This window comes from Trachypithecus francoisi, unplaced genomic scaffold (genome assembly GCF_009764315.1).
Source record: "Trachypithecus francoisi isolate TF-2019V2 unplaced genomic scaffold, Tfra_2.0 Contig01009, whole genome shotgun sequence".
NCBI lineage: Eukaryota > Metazoa > Chordata > Mammalia > Primates > Cercopithecidae > Trachypithecus > Trachypithecus francoisi.
In genome coordinates this window covers 18,972-41,532 of record NW_022681067.1, presented here as the reverse complement: position 1 = coordinate 41,532, position 22,561 = coordinate 18,972, and the positions used below count along the sequence as shown (strand labels likewise).

The window sequence follows — 22,561 nt, the reverse complement described above, 5'->3', positions numbered from 1 at the left end:
CTCTGCATTGTGAGATGTTAACAGCTTGGTGCCTCTGTTTCCCCATCTCACTACGCATCATTTCTGAAGATAAATCAAGACAATCCATAGAAACAAGTACATGATAGCTAGCATAATAATGTCTCATCACTGAAGATAAAAATGTCCACCTGTCCATTAATCTACTATTATAAAAGGAACTTAATTCTGTTGTTTCTTGTTTTACTTACAGATTATGTTTTGTAGGTTTCTCTTTCTTATAATTCCAATTTTACAAATTTCAAGGCTCACCTATGAGAAAATATTGATCTTCCAAAAAAAAAAAAAAAAAACCTTTAGCTTTAAAAGCAACAGCAAAAAAGATTTTCAGATACTTAAGGAGAAAATGCCCCTTTCCTTACTCCCTGGATGTTACAGAAAACAAGGAAAACACCCTACAGCCTCATATACATGTTCAATGCACAGGATCCAATACAGTGCTAAATTCATGATATTGAACCTTATTTTTCTGCAAAAATGGGCATTTGTGTAAATACTTGTAAATATTACAATACCTATGTTTTACAGTATTTAAGCTATCTTTGGAAATATTATTCATACTTGCAATACACCTGGAAATCATACATTACTGCTCTCTTTCTCTGAAGTAATCTTGCATCCCTAAATTATTCATTTTTTTTTTTTTTTTTTTGAGACAGGGTCTCACTTTGTGGCCGAAGCTGGAGTGCAGTGGCGCAAATACAGTTTACTGCAGCCTGTGCCTCCTCCTGGGCTCAAGCGATCTGCCCACCCCAGCCCCCTAAGTTGCTGGGACTATAGGCAAGCACTCTCACACCCAGCTAATTTTTGTATTTTTTATAGAGAGGGGGTTTTGCCATGTTTCCCAGGCTGGTCTCAAATTCCTGGGCTCAAGCTATCCACTCACCTCAGCCTCCCAAAGAGCTGGGATTTTACAGACATGAGCCCAGCATAAAACATTAACTCTGGGAGGATATCTTACTTCCTAATATGTGCCCTCTTGAGTGTTAGATGACGTTTTCATATCTAAAAGGTGTAAATATGTGACTGTTTTTCACCTCAGGTGGTCCCTGGTACTTCCCTCTCCTCCTAAGATGCACAGATACATGGAAACCCATGTCAAAAGACAAAGTTACAATAAATTGACTTATAGATCTCATGAGCTTTTATTTGGGATTCACAAATGAGGCAGCCTCCATTGTATAAAACAGAATGAGAGCCCTTCTGCAACACAGTGGATTTTGTGTAAGATACGAACAAATAACAGAACTAGAGAAAAAAGAACTGAGGCCTGGTGACACATGTCTGTAGTCCCAGCTGCATGGGAGGCTGAGGTGAGAGGAACACTTAAAAAAATTCTTTTAATAAAAATAAAAATAAGGATTGGTGAACATCAAGTTATTTAGACTGGAATCTCCTGTTTTCAGGAAAAACAGGTTTGTTTTGAGATTTATCTGCCCCCTTAAAATTTCAGTGTGACAATGTGGCATTTAGCATGAGTGACTTCATTTTGGTTTGGTCTGGTCTGTTGAAGCCTAGTGCAGAAGCTCAGTCCAAAGCAATATCATACCATAATTTTGGTTTAACAGCAACAATTAAGGTAAATTCCATTTTCAAACTAACAGTTGGAGTCTTTGTGTCTCTATTAATTCTCTTCTGCAATGACAAAACTACACACAAATGCTCATACATGAAAATCAGAAACACATACACCAACATTTTTTAAGTGATTTTCTCTGGACAGGGGGGACTTGGGGTTATTCTGTCTTCTTCATAACTTCCTTAGGAATGACATATTTGCAATGAGCCTGCCTTCATTCCATCATTACAAATAGAATAGCAATACATTTCAAAGTATTAAACTTTCAAAACTATCATTATGGGACCAGGGTACATTTTTGTGATTAAAAGAAACCTAAATACTAGGCCTAGAATTTAAAAAAATCAATGTGACAGACCATTGTGTTTTCTTTAATCAACTTTACCTGCGCCACTTCTACATAATTAGAACATTTCACTATAAAGATTCTTCCCTTAATTAACACAGAAATGGCCTTTGCACATTTAATGAGAAAAGATACAGAAAACAGACCACATGATTTTGCACATATATTAGAAGTTCAATAAAAATGGCCTCGTCCCTTCTATTCTTTTCTGAAAAACAAGTTAAATGGTCATATTAGATACAATCCTTGCAAAAGGTTTTGTGAACTTCCATTTTTAAAAAATGGACTGCATAGATAGTTTTTGAGAACTGCGACCTACAACTATGAATCCTATTGAAAGTGAGATCATAGGCATTTTTCCGTGAATGACAAATTCTTATTATGTTTTGTTTTTCTGATACCTGGTATGCAGCTATTCACAAATTCTTTAAAAACATATATTTTATTATCAATATAATGTCCAATCCCACCGACGTTGTATGATTTTCTTAACTTTTCACATAATCTTGATCACTACTTTTCTGCAAAACCATTCAAAGGTATAACCCTCTGATTCCAGATCTAAAGTTCAAGTCTAAATAATTTGGATGATGGAACCTTGGAAAAATGCAAATGAGCAAACATGTCTATAGAGCTTCAGGGGGATTGTTGTGCCCTGTATACCCATAAAAACAGACAATGGACCCAATGACTAAGAATTCCTATTTCAGAAACACTTACACTCAGGCTCACTTCCTTCATTTGCAAGGACACATCATAACTGACTTCATATTCCTGTTGCTTTTGATTTTTAGAAGTCCAAAACGGAATGATCAAAAACACCTTAAAATAGTGTTTGTTTCTCACTCCAAGGCTACAGGTGCATAATTTCATACACACAACCAGAAGGAAGTATGGTGGGTGGAATCTCCAATCATCCTTCACTGCAGGTTCCTGGGGTCAGAATTCAAGAAGGCCGGTATCTTAAACACGGAAATGAAACTCCAAGAATCGGGAGATGGGGGCAGAGTGCACAAGCCTTCTAGGAAGGAGTCCTACACAAACTCTGCTTGACCAAACTTTACTCAGGCTCTTACACCTTCTCCTGGGCCCATCTGTCCACTTCACTGTAAAAACCGAAAATAGCAAAGACCCCTTCTAAGCCAGTTTAGCAGGAATCCTCTGCCCCCCTATCTTCATCCCCCACCATCCCCAAGTGATGATGTCTTATCACCCAGTTCTCGCCAAAAAGAATCCCAACAGGTGCATTTAGCCAGTACCCTACTTATCCCAGACATTTCCTTAGTATTTTGTCATCCGGTGATCCCTAACCTGCTCCTTGACTATAAATTCTCACTCGTTCATGCTGAATTCGGAGTTGAACCCAATCTCTTGTACCCACTGCAAAATCTCACTGCTGTGCTTTCAATATCTATCACGATGATCCTGAATCAAGTCTTCCTTTGCATCCTTTAACAAGTGTGACTGAACATTTTTTTCTTTAACAGAGTCTATCACATCGCTTTTAGGGCAATTCCTGCTCTAAGCTTCCCATCCTATCTGTTTCTTCTCACTGGGAAACTTCACCTAAAGCTCATTATCTGATTTCCCGCTTCCATCATTCCTCTGTGGCAGTCATACTAGGCTCAGAGGAGACAGGGAAACTGAGACTCTGGACCCACGGTCAGTGACACCACAGAGCTACAGCAAAGCAGGCTTTGCAAAGGACACTCACTCTATGTCCCAGTCACACAAGAAACTCACGCACCCTTCTCAGTCCCCACATCACAAAGGAGACGTTCCCCACCTGTCTCCCTAGAGATGAGCCCCCTCCTCCGCAGCTCTAACACCCCCGGGCCTGAGGAGGCGGGAGAAAAGCTCAGCCCCCGCCCAAGGCCTCCACTCTCACCGCCACGCAGGGTCCCACGTAGATTGCGGGCTGGGACGGCAGAAGCTCCCGCAGAGACCCGCACCGCCTTCTTCCTCAGGTGGGACCAGGTCAGGGGCAGCACAGAGGTCGGGAAGACAGAGCCAGAGGTCCGGGAGATGGAGCCAGAGGTCCAAGATGGAACAGTCAGGACCGCAGGCACCTGTGAGAGGTGAAGTCCAGAGTCCTAAAAGCCTACAAGAAATACGCCGGTGACCATGAGGAACACACACCCAGCCCACCGCCGGAGCCCTGGAGACTTCCGGGAGTGGCCGCCTGACCTCGGAGTAGGCATGCGCATAGGGGCCAAAGGCTCCGCCAGTGACCTGAGGCCAAGGGTGGAGTCAGCACTCAGGGCTCAGGGCCAGAGGGGCGAATCTGGGTGGAATCTGACCCGGGAAACTTCCCAAGAAATAAATATTTTCATTATTTTTCTTTTGGAATAGGCCTTTATTTATTTTTTTTTTGTGAGACAATGTCTCACTCTGTTCTCCACGCTGGAATGTAATGGCGCGATCTCGGATCACTGCAACCCCCGCCTCCCGGGTTCAAGTGGTTCTCCTGCTTCAGCCTTCTGAGTAGCTGGGATTACAGGCGCCCGCCACCACACAGGGCTAATTTTTGTATTTTTAGTAGAGATGGGGTTTAACCATGTTGGCCAGGCTGCTCTCGAACTGTTGACCTCAGATGATCCGCCCACCTTGGCCTCCCAAAGTGTTCAGATTACAGGCGTTAACCAGCGTGCCCGGCCTGGAATAGGCTTCTTATTCTTTTTTTTTTTTTTTTTTTTTAGGCGTCTCCCCCTGTGGACAGGCTGGAGTGCAGTAGCGCGATCTTGGCTCATTGCAACCTGGGACTCTCTGGTTCAAGCCATTCTCTTGCCTCAGCCTCCAGAGTAGCTGGGACTATACAGGCGCCCGTCACCACGCCCAGGTAATTTTTTTATTTTTAGTGGAGACGTGGTTTCACTATGTTGGCCAGGATAGTCTCCATCTCTTGGCCTCGTCATCTGCCCGCCTTGGCCTCCCAAAGTGCTAGGAATGCAGGCCTGAGCCACCGTCCCCCCGCCTGGAATAGGCTACTTAAAAGTAACAAAGGAAACTAAGATTTTTTAAAATTTAGAACTTTGATATGGTAATTATTTGTTTATCTTGATGGTTATCTATAAGCATCCTATATATCTAAATGGTTAAAAAAATGAGTTAAAAAAAAAAAAAACAACTTTCTTTCATCCCGGGCTGGAGTGCAGTGGCACAATCTCAGCTCACTGCAACCCCTGCCTCCTGGGCTCCAAATTTCACTTTTTGGAATTTAAAATTAATCCAAATTATGTAATATACAACATTTAGAATTTACCAATCAACACTCTCTATCATTTTATTTTTTTATTCTTCAAATAATTTCTTGTTCAAGATTTTAAAATGCTTTTAAAACTAATAGATCCTGCAGGCTGGGCAACGTGGGGAGACTGTCTCTACAAAAAATAAAAACAAATTATTTTAAAATATTAGATATAAATTAATTTATGTAAATATATATTTTTTAAGTATATAAAATATATTTTTAAATTTTTTTTTTTGCCAGATCATGTGGTAAGTGTATGTTTAGTCTGGCAGGAACTTGCAAAACTGCCTTCCATAGTGGCCGTACCATTTTGCATTCCCAGCAGCAATAGATGAGAGTTCCTGTCGCTCCATTTCTTCACCAGCATTTGGTGGTGTCAGTGTTTGCATTCAAGCCAGTCTAATAGATGTGTAATGGTATCTCATCATTGTTTTAATTTGAATTCCCTAGTGACATATGGTGTTGAGCATCTTTTCAGATGTCTAAGAAATGTGCCAGGCATGGTGGTGCACGCCTGTGGTCCCAGCTACTCAGGAGACTAAGGCAGGAGGATTACTTGAGCCCTGGGGTTGGGGCTGCAGTGAGCTATGATTGCACCACTGCACTCCAGGCTGAGTGACAGAGCTAAACCCTGTCTCAAAAAGATAAATAAGCCCGGGCGCAGTGGCTCACTCCTGTAATCTGAGCACTTTGGGAGGCCAACACAGGTGGATCATGAGGTCAGCCTGAAAGAAATCAGGCACATTCCTCAGTCCTGGGCCCAGTACAAACACCATATATCGCTCAATTTCCTGGGCGCAGTACAAACACCATATATCTCTCATATCTCCCAACTTCCTGAGCCCAGTACAAACACGTCCCACCATATATCTCAACTTTAGAAAAACACCACCTGGGGCCGGGCGCGGTGGCTCAAGCCTGTAATCCCAGCACTTTGGGAGGCCGAGACGGGCGGATCATGAGGTCAGGAGATCGAGACCATCCTGGCTAACACGGTGAAACCCCGTCTCTACTAAAAATACAAAAAAATTAGCCGGGCGAGGTGGCGGGTGCCTGTAGTCCCAGCTACTCCGGAGGCTGAGGCAGGAGAATGGCGTGAACCCGGGAGGCGGAGCTTGCAGTGAGCTGAGATCCGGTCACTGCCCTCCAGCCTGGGTGACAGAGCAAGACTCCGTGTCAAAAAAAAAAAAGAAAAACACCACCTGGAAAAATCCCTGATAACGACACAGCCGTTTGTAGTTTTAATGAAAGCACGGGAACCAATAGATCATCGCTAAATGTATAACTTAATATGTTAACCAATTGTAATGCTATAACCTAAAGAATTCCCTTCTTCCTCTGTAACCTTACAAGTGCTATTTACATCGGGCTATAAAAAGCGAGCGCACACATTGTTCAGGGCCCTCTTGTATGTTGTGGAACAGAGGGACCAAGTTCAAACTTGCAGTAAAGATCCTCGCCGCTTGGCTTTGACTCTGGACTCTGGTGGTCTTCTTTGGGGAATAAACGGTCTGGGCATAACAAGCCGATTAAGACCATCCTGGCTAACATGGTGAAACTCCATCTCTACTAAAAATACAAAAAATTAGCCAGGCACATACCCAAATGGTGAAGGGGTGGCCTGCCCCTCCATACATGTGGGCGTTTCTTGTTGGGTGGAATGAGAGACTTGAGAAAATAAAGGAGACACAGAGACAAAGTATAGAGAAAGAAAAAGTGGACTCAGGGGACGGGTGCTCAGCATACAGAGGACCCAAACCATCACCACCATCACCGGTCTCTGAGTTCCCTCAGTATTTATTGATCATTATCTTTACCATCTCAAAAAAAGGAAAGTGGCCAGACAATAGGAACATAGTAGGGAGAAGGTCAGCAGAAAGAAATATGGATAAAGATCTCTGTGACATGAATAAGTTTAAGGAAAAGTGCTGTGCCTTGATATGCATATGCAAACATCTCCATTAACGTTTTCAGTGCATAAAGAGCAGCATTGCCACGAGCACATCCCACCTTCAGCCCTAAGGCATTTTCTCCTATCTCAGTAAATAGAACGGGTTTTACACCAAGACGTTCCATTGCCCAGGGATGGGCAGAAGACAGATGCCTTTCTCTATCTCAACTGCCCAGAGGCCTTCTTTCCTCTTATACTAATCCTCCTCAGCACAGACCCTTCATGAGTGTCAGGCTGGGGGACGATCAGGTCTTTCCCTTCCCACGAGGCCATATTTCAGACTATCACATGGGGAGAAATCTTGGACAATACCTAGCTTTCCTAGGCAGAGGTCCCTGAGACCTTCCGCAGTGTATGTGTCCCTGGGTAATTGAGCTTAAGAGAATGGTGATGACTTTTAACAAGCATGCTGCCTTCAGGCACTTCTTGAACAAAGCACATCCTGCAGAGCACCAAATCCATTAACCTTGAGTCACCACAGCACATGTCTCTTGCAAGGACAGGTTGGGGGTAGGGTCACAGATTAACAACATCTCAAATACAGAACAAAATGGAGTCTCGTTTGTCTACTTCTTTCTGTATAGACACAGTAACAGTCTGATCTCTCTTTCCTTTCCCTACAAATGACTTGAAAACTTCTATTCACTAAAATCCTGCATGTGAATGTTTACAGCAGCTTGGTGTAAACATGGTGTGACCACAGGCATGGTGGCGGATGCCTGTAATCCCAGCTACTTGGGAGACTGAGGCAGGAGAATGGCTTGAACCCGGGAGGTGGCGGTTGCAATGAGCTGAGATCACGCCATTGCACTCCAGCCTGGGCGACAGAGTGAGACTCCATCTCCAAAAAATAAATAATAAATAAATAATTGGCCGGGTGCAGTGGCTCAAGCCTGTAATCCCAGCACTTTGGGAGGCCGACACGGGTGGATCACGAGGTCAGGAGATCGAGACCATCCTGGCTAAAGCGGTGAAACCCCGTCTCTACTAAAAAATACAAAAAACTAGCTGGGCGAGGTGGCGGGCGCCTGTAGTCCCAGCTACTCGGGAGGCTGAGGCAGGAGAATGGCGTCAACCCAGGAGGCGGAGCTTGCAGTGAGCTGAAATCCGGCCACTGCACTCCAGACTGGGTGACAGAGCGAGACTCCATCTCAAGAAATAATAATAATAAATCAATAAATAATTGACTTAATTTTTAGAACAGTTGTGGGTGTACAGAAAAAAGAGCAGAAGGCATATTGCACTCTAGTATCCTCCCTCACACCACAGTACACACACTTCCTGTATTATCATCTTGTTAGTGTGGTACATTTGTTAGGCTTGATGAGCCCGTATTGATATCATTCAGTTCATGGTTTATATTAAGATTCACTCTGTGTTCTACCATTTATGGGCTTTGACAAATGCTTAAGAACATATATCTACCATTATAGGGTCACACAGAAAAGTTTCACCACCCTAAAAATCTCTGTGCTCCACCTATTCATCCTTCCCTCTGCTCGAGCCTCTGGCAACCACTGAACTTTTTATAATATCATTTGCCTAGTTTTACCTTTTCTAGTATTCCATATAATTGGAACTCTACACCATGTGGCCTTTTTGCATGGGCTTCTTTCACTTAGAAATACGTGTTTAAGATTCCTCCATGTCTTTTCACGCCTTGGTAGTTCATTTCTTTTTATTTCTGAAGAGTATTCAATTGTATGAATGTTTCAGAGTTAGTTTATCCATTACGCTATTGTAGGATATCTGATATCTTGGTTACTTCCAATCTTTGTTGGTTATGTGTAAGCTGCTGTAAACATTCATGTGCAGGATTTAAGTGGATTTAAGTTTTCAGCTCATTTGGGTATATACCAAAGAATGCAATTTCCAGATCGTATGGTAAGCCTATGTTTCGTTTTGCAGGAATTTGCAAAACTCCCTTCCAAAGTGACTGTACCTTTTGCATTCCCAGCAGCAATCAATGAGAGTTCCTGATGCTCCATATCCTCACCAGCATTTGGTGGTGTCAGCGTTTGGATTTGAGCCAGTCTAATAGATGTGTAGTGGTAACTTAGCGTTGTTTAAATTTGAATTCCCTAGTGACATATGGTGTTGAGCATCTTTTCAGATGCTTATTTTTGCTACCTTTATGGCAAAGGGCAGATACAGACGATGGACTGCAGGGAAAGAGCTTGCTTGCTATGATGATCAGAAGCTACAGGCAGAGATGATCTCAGGGTTAACTGGGCATCAACTGTGCCTTCTCCTGTCAGATAAAATGTAGTCTACCTGAGTTTTGACTGGAAACACAGAATATCTGGTTGTCCATAAATATTTCTTATTGAGGCTTAGGTTTATGTATGTTTTGAGCAAAAGGCAGTATCACCCCAATATATAAGCAGATTGGGATATAACAGGTAATGACTGTCAGAGATGTTGAGAGTCCACACTGAACGGATGGTGTCACTGGTTGCGCATGTCTTTCTCATTATGGACTTTCACTTTTCATTAGCCACATGAAAGGCCACTGAGATAGGCTACATCTCATTTTTCTCTTGAGGATCTCTATTACTGAGAAATTTTTGTATTCTGGGCTATGCTGGGTTCATAATATGACTACACATACCACGTATGTGTTTGTTCCTTCCCTAAAATGCTCAGTTCAGCTGGAGATCTAGAGGTAAATACTACTAGGTTTCCATTTTAGATAGTTGAAGATCTGAGGTCTGGAGAGGTTTGTTTGTAGAAAGTTATGTTTAATAAGTAGCAAGACCATATGGCCAGGTCAGATAAGCTGCCTTCAGATTTTACTCTTGAACTTCTAGTGGATAATATCTTTTCATTATAGAAAATAAAAGAGTGAACTTAGATTTTTTTTTTTTCAAAATCATTGACTATAGGAGTTCTTTCAAGGTATGATGAAAAGCAATAATTGTCTCATTTTACATTACCTTTAATTATTGCTCACCAGAAATTGATCATCCATTCAGCAACCTTTTACATCCCTCTTGGCTTTATTATGCCTGGGCATGCTTCACTGTGAATAAGAGGTTCAAGATTCAGAAATATCTTTAACTTGCAATGCTTGGTCACAGGTATCCAACTGAAAAATATTTTGTTCATTAGCCATATGGACTCATAAGGTAAACTACAGGCAGAGACACAAAATGTGGAAAAAAGAAAGGGCTATCAGAAGCACTGTGTCTCCTTACATTTTGTATTTCTATTCATTTGCATCTAGAATCATGAGGAATTTGAGGAATTGGGAAATGCAAAGTCCTAATCAAAGCATACCCACATTTCAGTTATCTGCATTATTGTACATTTAAATTTGTAATGCATACATAGGTTATACAATTCAATAGGTATAAAAATGTTAAGTAACTTTTTCTCTCACGTATCCCATTCAGTAGATCACTTTAAAGTCAACATTTTAATGTTATTGTGCATACTTTCATCAATTATTCTTTTTTTTTTTTTTTTTTTTTGGAGCTAGAGTGTCTCGGCCTGTCACCCAGGCTGGAGTGCAATGGTGAGATCTCAGCTCACTGTCACATCCGCCTCTTGGCCTTTTTTCTTTTTTTAATGGAGATAGGGGCTAACTATGTTGCCAAGACTGTAGGCTGTCCTTGAACTACTGGGCTCAAGCAATCCTCCTGCCTCAGCCTCCAAAAGTGCTGGAAGTACAGGTGTGAGCCACCACTCCTGGTCCAAGTGTTTTCTTTTTGTTTGTTTGTTTGTTTTTTAGCCTTGGGGTTTCACCGTGCTAGCCAGGTTGCATTTGAACCTCTGACCTCATGATTCTCCCTTCTTAGCCTCCCAAAGTGCTGAAATTACAGGCGTGACCCACAACTTCCAGGGGTGGATATCTGCCATCTTCTCCTTGCTTCTCTTTGTAATTTTATTATGTATTTTCTTTCTTTTCTTTTCTTTTCTTTTTTTTTTTGGAGATGGAACCTCGCTGTTTCACCCATGCTGGAATGCAGTGGCGTGATCTTGGCTCACTGCAGCCTCAGCCTCCTGTATAGCTGGGATTACAGGCATGGGCTACATGCCACCATGCCTGGATAACGGTTGTATTTTTAGTAAAGACGGGGTTTTGCATGTTGGCCAGGCTGGTGTTGAACTCCTGACCTCAGTGTCTGTCCTTATTATGTATTTTTAAAATGACTAAAGTAAAGCCTGATTTTGCCTGGTTTTTCTTTTACATAATTGGAGTAATAGTCTGTATCCTGTTTGCTGCCTTCTTTTACTCAATACTAGTTTTTAAGATTCACACTTAGCATTGTGTCTGCATTCTATTAGAACAGTACACCAGCCAGGCATGGTGGCTCATGCCTATAATCCCAGCACTTTGGGAAGCTGAGGCAGGCAGATCACTTGATGTCAGGAGTTCCTGACCAGCCTAACCAACATGGAGAAACCCCACCTCTACTAAAAATACAAAAATTAGCCAGTCATGGTGGCACGCACCTGTAGTCCCAGTTACTCAAGAGGCTGAGGCAGGAGAATCGCTTGAACTCGTGAGGCGGAGGTTGCAGTGAGCCGAGATTAGGCCACTGCACTCCAGCCTGGGCAACAACGCGAGAATCTGTCTTAAAAAAAAAAAATTAGGCAGGTGTGGTGATGTGTGCCTGTAATCCCAGGTACTTGGGAGACTGAGGCAGGATTATCCCTTGAACCTTGGAGGTGGAGGTTGCAGTGAGCCGAGATCATGCCCTCTACTCCAGCCTGGGCAACACAGTGAGACTCAGTCTCAAAAAAAAAAAAAAAAATGCTAGGCACGGTGGCTCACACCGGAAATCCCAGTACTTTGGGAGGCCAAGGCAGGTGGATCACCTGAGGTCAGGAGTTTGAGACCAGCCTTACCAACATGGTGAAACCCGTCTCTACTAAAAATACAAAAATTTGCCAGGAGTGGCGGCATGTACCTGTAATCCCAGCTATCAGGAAGCTAAGACAGGAGAAATGCTTGAACTCAGGAGGCATAGGTTGCAGTAAGCTGAGATCATGCCACTGCACTCCAACCTGAGCAACTAAGCAAGACTCTATCTCGAAAAATATATATTAAAAAATACAGTACACTAGTGTGTATCCCTTCATTGTTGATGGACATGTGAGTTGTGTTCATTTTTGTCAGTTACAAATGATGCTGTTGTGAATACTTTTGTATTTCTATTTGGTTACCATTAGTGTGTATTTATGTACACTATAAAGCAAGAGGTAAAACCATAGGTTACAGAGTAACAGACCTTCCGTTTTATTGGTTTCATCCCAGTGTTAACACACCAACCGACAGTCTTCCAAGGTCTGACAATTCCCAAATCTTCACATTCTTGTTGATACTTAATTTTGTCAAAATTTTAATTTGAGTCTTTTGGTGGGTATGTGCCAATGATTGTGATATTAATTTACTGGGCATTTTCTTCTCTGTAACAGGCCCTGTCAAGCTATATGTGTGGTGTGGCAGGGGTAGGAGCCCCTAGAGGTAGCATGGACTCTGAAATCCTTCATCATCCTATGTAAAAAAGTTTGTGAGGCAGTAACATTTTTTTTTTTTTTGAGACAGAGTTTTGCTTTTGTTGCCCAGAATGAAGTACAATGGTATGACCTCATCTCACTGCAACACTTACCTCCCAGGTTCAAGTGATTCTCCTGTCTCAGCCTCCCAAGTAGCTGGGATTGCAGGCATGCACTACCACACCTGGCTAATTTTTTGTATTTAGTAAAGATGGAGTTTCACCATGTTCATCAGACTGTTCTTGAACTCCTGACCTCAGGTGATCCACCCACCTCAGCCTCGCAAAGTGCTGGGATTACAGGCATGCACCACTGTGCCCTGATATTTCCTGTGTACAGTGGTGTAGCCAGGGCGCAAAGCCACTTCTTAATGATTATATCATCTAAATATTATATCTTCTTGCTTCCATTTGAGATATGTTCATTCCTCCATACAACTAAATAATCTCAATTACTCTTGAGGGAGCATAAAATCCTCACTCTCTAACTATGGATCCTTTCAAATTATTTGTTGACTTGTGTTTAAAATATGAAAAAGAGAATGTAGATTTTGTTTTCTTCTTACTGCTTAACCTGAACAAAATGTCATATATACCTCCTGGCCTGTTGCCAAACCAAGAAGAGTCACTTGAATAATGAACAAGACAGGAGGGAAACCATATTGATAATTTATCATTACACTATCATCGCACACATGGAACTCATCAAAGATGCTTATGAAAAAATTGGATCATTTGTGGAAAAGTGTAAAGAGAATATAGGAGACGTCTCAACTGAAGAGAAAATGCTACAGAAAATAATTACAAAAAAAAAAAAAAAAAACAGTGTTAAGACGTGAACACAAATTCAGAGATTCAGGACCACAAAGGGCTAAGGGGAAAAGAGTTATCAATATTTTCTTATTCATTATGGAGAGCAGGATGAATTCTTAAAAGGTCAAGTAATTGAGAGTCTGATATATCTGTTGATAATATGCATTTCTAATGTTGTAAATGGTTGTGAATTTATAGTTGTTATTTCTATTTCCTTTAGACTTGTGACCATGAGTTTGATCGACAAACTATGTGTGTTCATCATGTTATGTATTAAAATCTCACTCTGTCATCCAGGCTGGAAGTGCAGTAACATAATCACATGTCACTGCAGCCTCGACATCTCCAGGCTCAGGCGATCCTCCTGCTTCAGCCTCCCAAGTAGTGGGGACTATAGGCTCGAGCCACCACGCCTGGCTAATTTTTGTACTTTTTTTTTTAGATGGGGTTTTGATATGTTGCTGAGGCTGGTCTCAAACTCCTGGACTCAAGCAATCTGCCCACCTTGGTCTCCCAAAGTGCTGAAATGACAGGCATTCACCACCGCCCTTGGCCTGTTTTCATTTTTTTAATTGACTGATTCATTCAGACACATAATTATCAAGTCAAATCTCACTATTTCCTTAGCATTTCCCTTCAGTTTAGCTTAGAAAACCCATTCCTAAGTTAATATTTTAAAACATATACAATTAGTCAGTTGTGGTGGCACACGCCTGTAATCCCAGCTACTAGGGAGATTGAGGCAGGAGAATCACTTGAACCCGGGAGACAGAGGTTGCAGTGAGTCGAGATCATGCCACTGCACTCCAGCCTGGGCGAGGAGACTCCATCTCAATAAACAAAAGCAAAAAGCAAAACCAAGGTTTTCTCCAGATCATTTTTACATTTAATTATTCAGTCTGTTTTGACTATATGTCAAAACAGAATTCAGTAAATATAACTTCACTCCTACACACTATTAGTCAATGTACCTAACACAATTTATTAAATAAACCAGTTCATTCCCAACAGCATCAAAAGTAGCTACATTTCCTAATGTAAATTAATGTAGACATTATGGAAAATAATATGAAGATTCATCAGAGAAACTAAAAATAGAATTACTGTATGTTCCAGCAATCCCATCTGTGGGTGTATAGCTAAAGGAATTGAAATCAGCCTACAACATAACTGCACTCCCATATTCACTGCAGCATTCTTCATAACAGCTAAGATATAGGAGCAACCTAGGAGGCCAGCACTGGATGAATGGATAAAGAAAATGTGATACACACACACACACACACCACACACATATATGAATACTATTCACTATTTTTTATTTATTTATTTTTAAATTTTATTTGGATACATAGTTTTGCTCTTGTTGCCCAGGCTGGAGTGCAATGGCACAATCTCAGCTCACCACAACTTCCATCTCCCTGGTTCAAGTGATTCTCTTTCCTCAGTCTCCTGAGTAGCTGGGATTACAGACATGCACCACCAAACCTGGCTAATTTTGTATTTTTAGTAGAGACGGGGTTTCTCCATGTTGGTCAGGCCGGTCTTGAACTCCTGACCTCAGGTGATCCGCCCGCCTCAGCCTCCCTAAGTGCTAGGATTACAGGTGTGAGCCACTGTGCCCAACCTTTCTATTTACCCTGTCTTTTTTTTTTTTTTCCTTTGAGGTGGAGTTTCCCTCTTGTTGTCCAGGCTACAGTGTAATGGTGCCATCTCCGTCACTGCAACCTCTACCTCCCAGGTTCAAATGATTTTCCTGCCTCAGCCTCCTAAGTAGCTGGAATTACCGGTGTCCGCCATCACACCCAGCTAATTTTTGTATTTTTAGTAGAGAGGGGCTTTCACAATATTGCCCATGCTGGTCTTCAACTCCTGAGCTTGAGTGATCCCCTTGTTTCAGCCTCTGAAAGTGCTGGGATTACAGGCATGAGCGCAGCACCCAGCCAAAAACACAGGGAGCTGTATTAATAGTCTGAAACATTGCAAAATACTGCTGAGAATACAGTTCACTAATATCATCATCATAGAGCACAAAATATATTCTGGTATTATTAAGAATATCATAGCTCTAAATAACACATACATAGAGCACTCATTCTATTAGAAATTAAATTATACTAATATTATTGACAATTACTTTTATAGCTGTCACTGTAAACTCAAAGACAAGAAATAAATTCATCATCCGAAAACATAAAACAAGTACTTAGCCTTATTGCTGAGAAGCCTATAGTTGTCTTTTACTGAATGGCACCTCAGTTCTTGGGATAAAGTTTGAAACAGCAACTGAAAGGATACCTTTAACTTGAAAATGGTTTTATTTTTAGAATTGTCATGTGATAAAAGCTATTCTCACATAGCCAAGCTGTTGGACAGAGACCACGTTTTGTGAAAGTTTTTCATCAAGTGTTTCATGTTGACGTCACTGCAACCCCAAACAATGGCAAATGCTTCATAAGCCCCTGTAAATGGTGATTCAGCTGATAAATTAATAAAATTCTCTTTCTTTAAGCAAGGTTTGGTGGCTCACACCTGTAATCCCAGCACTTTGGGAGGCCAAGGCAAGAGGATAATGAGGTCAGGAGGTCGAGACCATCCTGGCTAACACGGTGAAATCCCGTCTCTACTAAAAATACTAAAAAATTAGCCAGGCATGGTGGCATGCACCTGTAATCCCAGATACTTTGGAGGCTGAGGCAGGAAAATTGCTTGAACCTGGGAGGCGGAGGTTGCAGTGAGCCAAGATTGCACACCTGCACTCCAGCCTGGGTGATACAGCGAGACTCCGTCTCAAAAAAAATAAATAAAATAACAATAAAAAATAAAATAAAATTCTCCTTTTTTAAAGTCCTAAGCCAGAAAATATATAACATTGTTAATAGGAATGAATGGACATGGATGGATCACCCAAAGATTCTACTATTCCAGGGTCATCTTCAAAGAGAAAATATCAATTTCTTTGTGTTTCTTGCTTACCCAGGTCAAGAGTTACCAATACCAAGACAGCCAACTGCACAGAGATTGGACCTAGAGCAGCAGGAGGTGGTATATAAGTCACAGATACTAGAGGAAATTGAGAGAGGGAGCAGAAAAGTGATTCATCTGTATCAGGTGCGGTCTACAAGTTGTAAGATGTAGAATGTAGCTGGTGGATAGAGTAACAGAATTAGAAATATCTAATGTTCATTCAAGTTTATTTTATGAACTAACCAAAAAGTCACACATGGATATTGACAGTAGGTGGAAAGATCAGAGCAGAAATAGCACTTTTGGCATGTAGTTATTGGGATTGAGGGAGAATTCATTTTAGCTTTAATTTTAAAATAGATTTAATTACTTTTATTTTAATTAATTATTGTAAAGCTTTCGATTTTAAAAAAGATTTTAATTTTTCTTGTGGCAAAATATACGTAACGTAAAATTTACCATTTTAACCATTTTTAAGTGCATAGTTCAATGTCACTAAATACAGTCACCTGATTGTACAACCATCACCACCAAGCACCATCTCTAGAGCTTTTTCCTTTTTAATTTCCAAAACTGAAACTCTGTACCCATTAAACAATATCCCATCATTACTCTCTCCTCCAAGTACCTGGGAACCATCATTCCACTTTTCCACTTTTGGTTTCTATGAATATGACACTCTAGATACCTCATATAAGTGGAGTCATGCAGTATTAGCTTTTCGTATCGTTTCTTTGACTTAGCATTATGTCAACATTCATCCATGTTGTAGCATGCATCAGAATGTCCCTTTTTAAGGCTAAGTAATATCCCACTGTATGTCTGTACCACATTTTGTTTATCTATTTCTCTGTCAATTACTGCTTCCACCTTTTGGCTATCATGAATAATGTTGCTATGCACATAACTTTGCAAATATTTGTGGAAGTCCCTGCTTTCAACTCTTGTGGGTTTAAACCCAGAAGTTGACTTGCTGGCTCATATGGTAATTCTAGGTTCCATTTTTATTTATTTACTTATTTTTGAGATGGAGTCTCTCTCTGTTGCCCAGGCTAGAGTGAAGTGGCATGATCTCAGCTCACTGTGACCTCCGCCTCCCAGGTTCAAGTGATTCTGCTACCTCAGCCTCCTGAGTAGCTAGGATTACAGGCACACACCTCAACGCCTGGCTAAGTTTTGTATTTTGAGTAAAGATGGGATTTCACTTTGTTGGTAAGGCTGGTCTCGAAATCCTGACCTTGTGATCTGCCCGCCTCAGCCTCCCAAAGTGCTGGGATTACAGGCATGAGCCACCACACCCAGCCTAGGTTCCTTACTTTTAAAAAAAAATTAGGAACCACTGTACTCTTTTCCACCATGACTATAGCAATGTAGAGTCCACTAGCAATGCACAAGAGTTCTGAGTGGCTACATCCTCACCAACACTTACTATTTCCTGGATTTTTGATGATTGCCATCTGAATGGGTATGAAGTGGTACCTTATTGTGGTGTTGAGTTGCATTTCCTGAGTAATCAGTGATGTTGAGCATCTTTCACGTGTTTCATGGCCATTTCTATATCTTCTTTGGGAAAATGTCTATGTAAGTCCTTTGCCTATTTTTTCGTTGGGTTGTTTACTTATTGCTGAGCTATAGGAATGTTTTATATATTCTGGATATTGATCCATTATCAAAGATATCATTTGAAATATTTTTTTCCATTCTGCAGGTTGCCTTTGATTACACAAAAATTTTAAATTTTGATGAAGTCCAATTTACTTTCAAGTAAATTGTTGTTTGTTTGCTTTTTGTTGTAACCATACAGCCAACCTTCATGCTCTTCTCCCTTCCCATGCTTTATTATTGCCCTCTCCAGAGGGCTTGGCTCTGATTAAAGAAAAACAGACACCAGTTGAATTTTTATGGAATAGAGGAACTGTGGGAAAGAAACAGGTGGAAGAGTCATGGATTAAAAACCAGGGTCAGGAGAAGACAGGTCAGAGGATGGGCTTTACTTTCAAGTCTCCTGAGTAGCTGGGACTGCACACATGTGTCTCCACACCAGCTTACATTTATTTTTAAACAAGGGTTTGACCCCATTTTGAAATTTATTTGTGTTAAGGCATGTACTGTAAGTGATATGGGAGGCTCATTTTAGACCGTTGGACAATTTGATGTCTGGACCACCATTTGCCACTTGTGATCTGCTCTCCTATGAAATTCAAGTGTTGCCCATGCTTTTGGTGTCAGAAAACTTTTAGTTTATAATTTTAAGTATATCATGTCTCCTGCCTCATATGTACCACTGGACAATGTCCCTTTTATGTGTTCAACTTCTTTCAGAGGTAAATGTATTTTGAAGCGGAGAACAAAGATAATTGCAAAATTGGCCTGGAGAACTAAGGTAATTATGAAAGTTTCAGGTACAAAGAGAGAGGGTTCGATATGTCAGCAGTTCTTTACCAATCCATCCTAGAAGTCTTCTTTTAGGATTGCCTAAATAATGCAGGGAATACGTGCAAGACACACAAATGTTCCAGAAGCATGTAAACAAAGTACAGAGAAGAGGATAAGATAAAATAAGATGAACTAAGATTATTAGGAAAAACTTGTTCAGAAGATTGCCTACAGAGGCAAAAGGGAGAGTTTCACTTTGCTGAGGGAAATAGGATGGTAAGACTCGTGGGGAAGACCCCCACTTACCCTGACACAGAGAGAAGGTGTAAAATAACTTAACGGGAGAGTATTAGGCTGAGATAGCTCCTATGGCCTGGGATCCTACATAGAGAAAATGAACCAAGCTTCACCCGTCACAAGTGACCAGCTGAGTATTAGCTTTGTGATGAGAAATCTTCCACCAGGATAGTTCAAATAATGCAATTGCCCAAATTTTTGCCAATCAAATAATTTCTCTAGTCTGCTTCTACATTCACCCTATAAAACCTCCCCTACAAACACCTCAAGTGGATCCTCCAATCACTTCCACTTTGGAGCTGCCTGATCCATGAAACTCTGTTTGCTCAAATGCCCTCTTTAAAATTCTAATATACTTAAGTTGATCTATTTTTTTCTTTTTACAAATTGAGATGGGATCTTCCTATGTTGCCCAGGCTGGTCTTGAACTCCTGAGCTCAAGTGATCCTGCCACTTCTGCCTCCTGAGTAGCTGGGACTATAGATATGTGCCTCCACACCATGCTTACATTTATCTTTAAACAAGGGTTTGACCCTTTTTGAAATTTATTTGCGTTAAGGCATGTACCATAAGTGACATGGCAGGCTCACTTTAGACCGTCGGACACTTCAGCCTCTGGATCACTATTTGCCATTTGTGACCTGTTCTCCTAAGAAATTCAAGTGTAATTCAATTAGTTCACCCTCTGTTGATCAGGGGAGGTTGCTCTGGGTGCAGGTTCAACACAGCCATTCACACTTTCCTACCAACTCCTCTGGAGACTCAACAGGACAAATCTTGCCTTCTGGAGGCCTAGGACAGAGAAAGGCCTCCATCTGGGGCTGAATCACTGAATTTCTTCCCAGGCCTATGCCCTCCCTATGTGACGACACTGATGCTGAGTAGATATTCATCAAAGATATGTGTTCCCTAGCATCTGGTCCCTTCACTGCATATCTCCTGGTCATTTCTGCTGACCCTGTGCTGACCTTGGAAAAATGAAAACTGCTCCCAAGGCGCCTAGACTTTGTGCTGTTTCACAATCACACAGTTTCATCTGGGATAGGAGATGGTAGGAAAATCAGCAGTGATTACGGTTCCACTCTGAGGGTCTCTAGATAATTTGATCATTGCCTCCCAGGGCTTTATTACCTGGCCAGGCTCCTGGAGAGAGAAAATATTTCCACTGAGGATAGGATGCACTGCCTGACATGAAATTATTACAAGTTAAATCTCCAACCTGGTTGAGAAGGGCCATCTGCCTTCTGCTCAGACCTGCTGCTCATGGCTTGAGTGCTCATGACAGGTGCACAAGTCTTCCACTCCAAAGCCCAGACCAGGAAAGAGGCAGCTTCACCAATGGAGGGCACCAGACTCTGTGATGGGCCAGGAAGTGGAATGCGGCCTCCTGAGCAGATGCGGTGGCGACAGGGATACTGAGTGGCAGGGAGAGTGAGATCCTTGTTATATAAAGCATTCATCATGGTATTTAAGTGATGACACCTTGAAGTCATGAAATTCACTAAAATCAATCTGTTGTAGATCATCTGTGACTTGTAATTTTGTAATTTGCTTTGTGCTTTTTCTTTCTAGCAAAAATTCCTTGTAGCAAGCATGATGGGAACTGAGGGAGATGGTGCCAGCCTAGTAAATGATACAAGTTTCTAGTTGAGTGTTTCCATAAATGTCCATAAATTAGCCACACAAGTCTTTATAAAGGGTCAAAATGCCATCCTCTGACCTGTCTTCTCCTGGCCCTGACTTTTAACCCCATGACTCTTCCACCTGTTTCTTTCCCACAGCTCCTCTATTCCATAACAATTCAACTGGTGTCTGTTTCTTTAATCAGAGTCAAGCCTGTGGAGAGGGCAATAGTAAAGCATGAGAAGGGAGAAGAGCATGAAGGTTGGCTGTATGGTTACAACAACAAGCAAACAAAACAACAAAAACTAACAAATCACATTGCATGCAAGTGAGTCTACTAGGAATTTTGTTGAATTTACAATATTTTTAGGAAGAAAACAAATAACTATGATTTTTATTTTACAGATAGAAAACCTAAGATGTATAAATTTTTTCCCAAAGTCACACTGTTAAAAACAAATGGAGCAGCATAATATTAGATATCTTTGGAAAGAATGGGGAGAATAAACAAACTGTTCATGGAACTTGAGTCCTCTGACTTCCAGATCAGATTCCCTTACAAATGCTCTTCCTTTTATAAAGTCCTCAGTCTTTATGTGAAAATGGAAATGCACCAGCCTGGGCAACTTAAGATTCCATCTCTACAAATATATATATTTTTAATTAGCCAGGCCTGTTGGTGGCCAGGCTGGTCTTAAACTCCTGAGCTCAAGGGATCCTCCCGCCTCAGCCACCTGAGTACCTGGGACTACAGACTTATGCCTCTACCCCCAGCTTACATTTATCTTTAAGGTTTGACCCCTTTCTGAAATTTACTTGAGTTAAGACATGAACTGTAAGTGATATTGCAGCCTCATTTTAGGCCGTCAGACATTTTGGTCTCTGGACCTGTAGTCCCAGCTACTTAGGAGGCTGAGGCGGGACGATCACTGGAGACTGGGAGGCTGAGGTTTTGTGAGCCATGATCATGCCACTACACTCCTGCCTGGGCAACAGAGTGAGACCCTGTCTCAAAAGAGAAGTAGATGCAACTGGAGTCTGAATACACTAATTGCTAATCTGTGCTATATAGGCACGTTAATGATTCATTAATCTTTGAAAATGTCATCTACTTCTTTAAGTCAGTTGGTGTCCCAGAAACATGATACTGGTTGCCTAACACCTACAGTTGCCATTCAATATCTTTCTTTCTTTTTTTTTTTCAAAGAAATAGCAGAGATAATGACCTTATCATTTTAGAGAGGGTTTTATTTGCCCATCTGTAAACATTTATATAATACATCGTTTGATCATTTGATCTAAAAAAGGTTTGCTAAATGAAAAAGCATGCCACGCTCATGGAATGAAAGGATCAATATCGTTAAAATGGCCATACTGCCCAAAGCAATCTACGATTCATTGCTATTCCTATCAAATTACTACCATCATTTTTCACAGCAGAAACAATTCTAAAATTTACATGGAATCAAAAAAGAGCCCAAATAGCCAAAGCAATCCTAAGCAAAAAGAACAAAGCTGGAAGCATTACATTACTTGACTTCAAACTATACTCTAAGCCTACAGTACCCAAAACAGCATGACACTGGTGCTAACAGAGACCAATGGAACAGAATAAAGAGCCCAGAAATAAATCCACACACCTACAGCCATCTGATCTTTGACAAAGTCAACAAAAATAAGCACTGGGGAAAGGACTCCCTATTCAATAAATGGTGCTGGGATAACTGGCCAGCCATAGGCAGAATGAAACAGGAACCTTACCTTTCACTATATTAGAAAATTAAAACAGATTAAAGATTTAAATGTCAACCTCAAACTATAAGAATTCAAGAAAGCC

At 41.2% G+C, this 22,561-nt stretch overlaps 1 long non-coding RNA gene across 2 annotated transcripts; it reads left to right on the top strand.

The window, feature by feature from the left end:
* The first annotated feature begins 3,983 nt into the window (after window positions 1–3,983).
* Window positions 3,984–21,947, top strand: LOC117090390. 2 transcript variants are annotated; one of them, XR_004439993.1, is made up of 3 exons: window positions 3,984–4,136; window positions 16,442–16,572; window positions 21,932–21,947. It is a non-coding gene; the product is annotated as an uncharacterized LOC117090390 (long non-coding RNA). The 2 variants fall into 2 exon arrangements; XR_004439992.1 differs by lacking the exon at window positions 21,932–21,947 and adding an exon at window positions 20,674–20,747.
* Window positions 21,948–22,561: the final 614 nt, after the last annotated feature.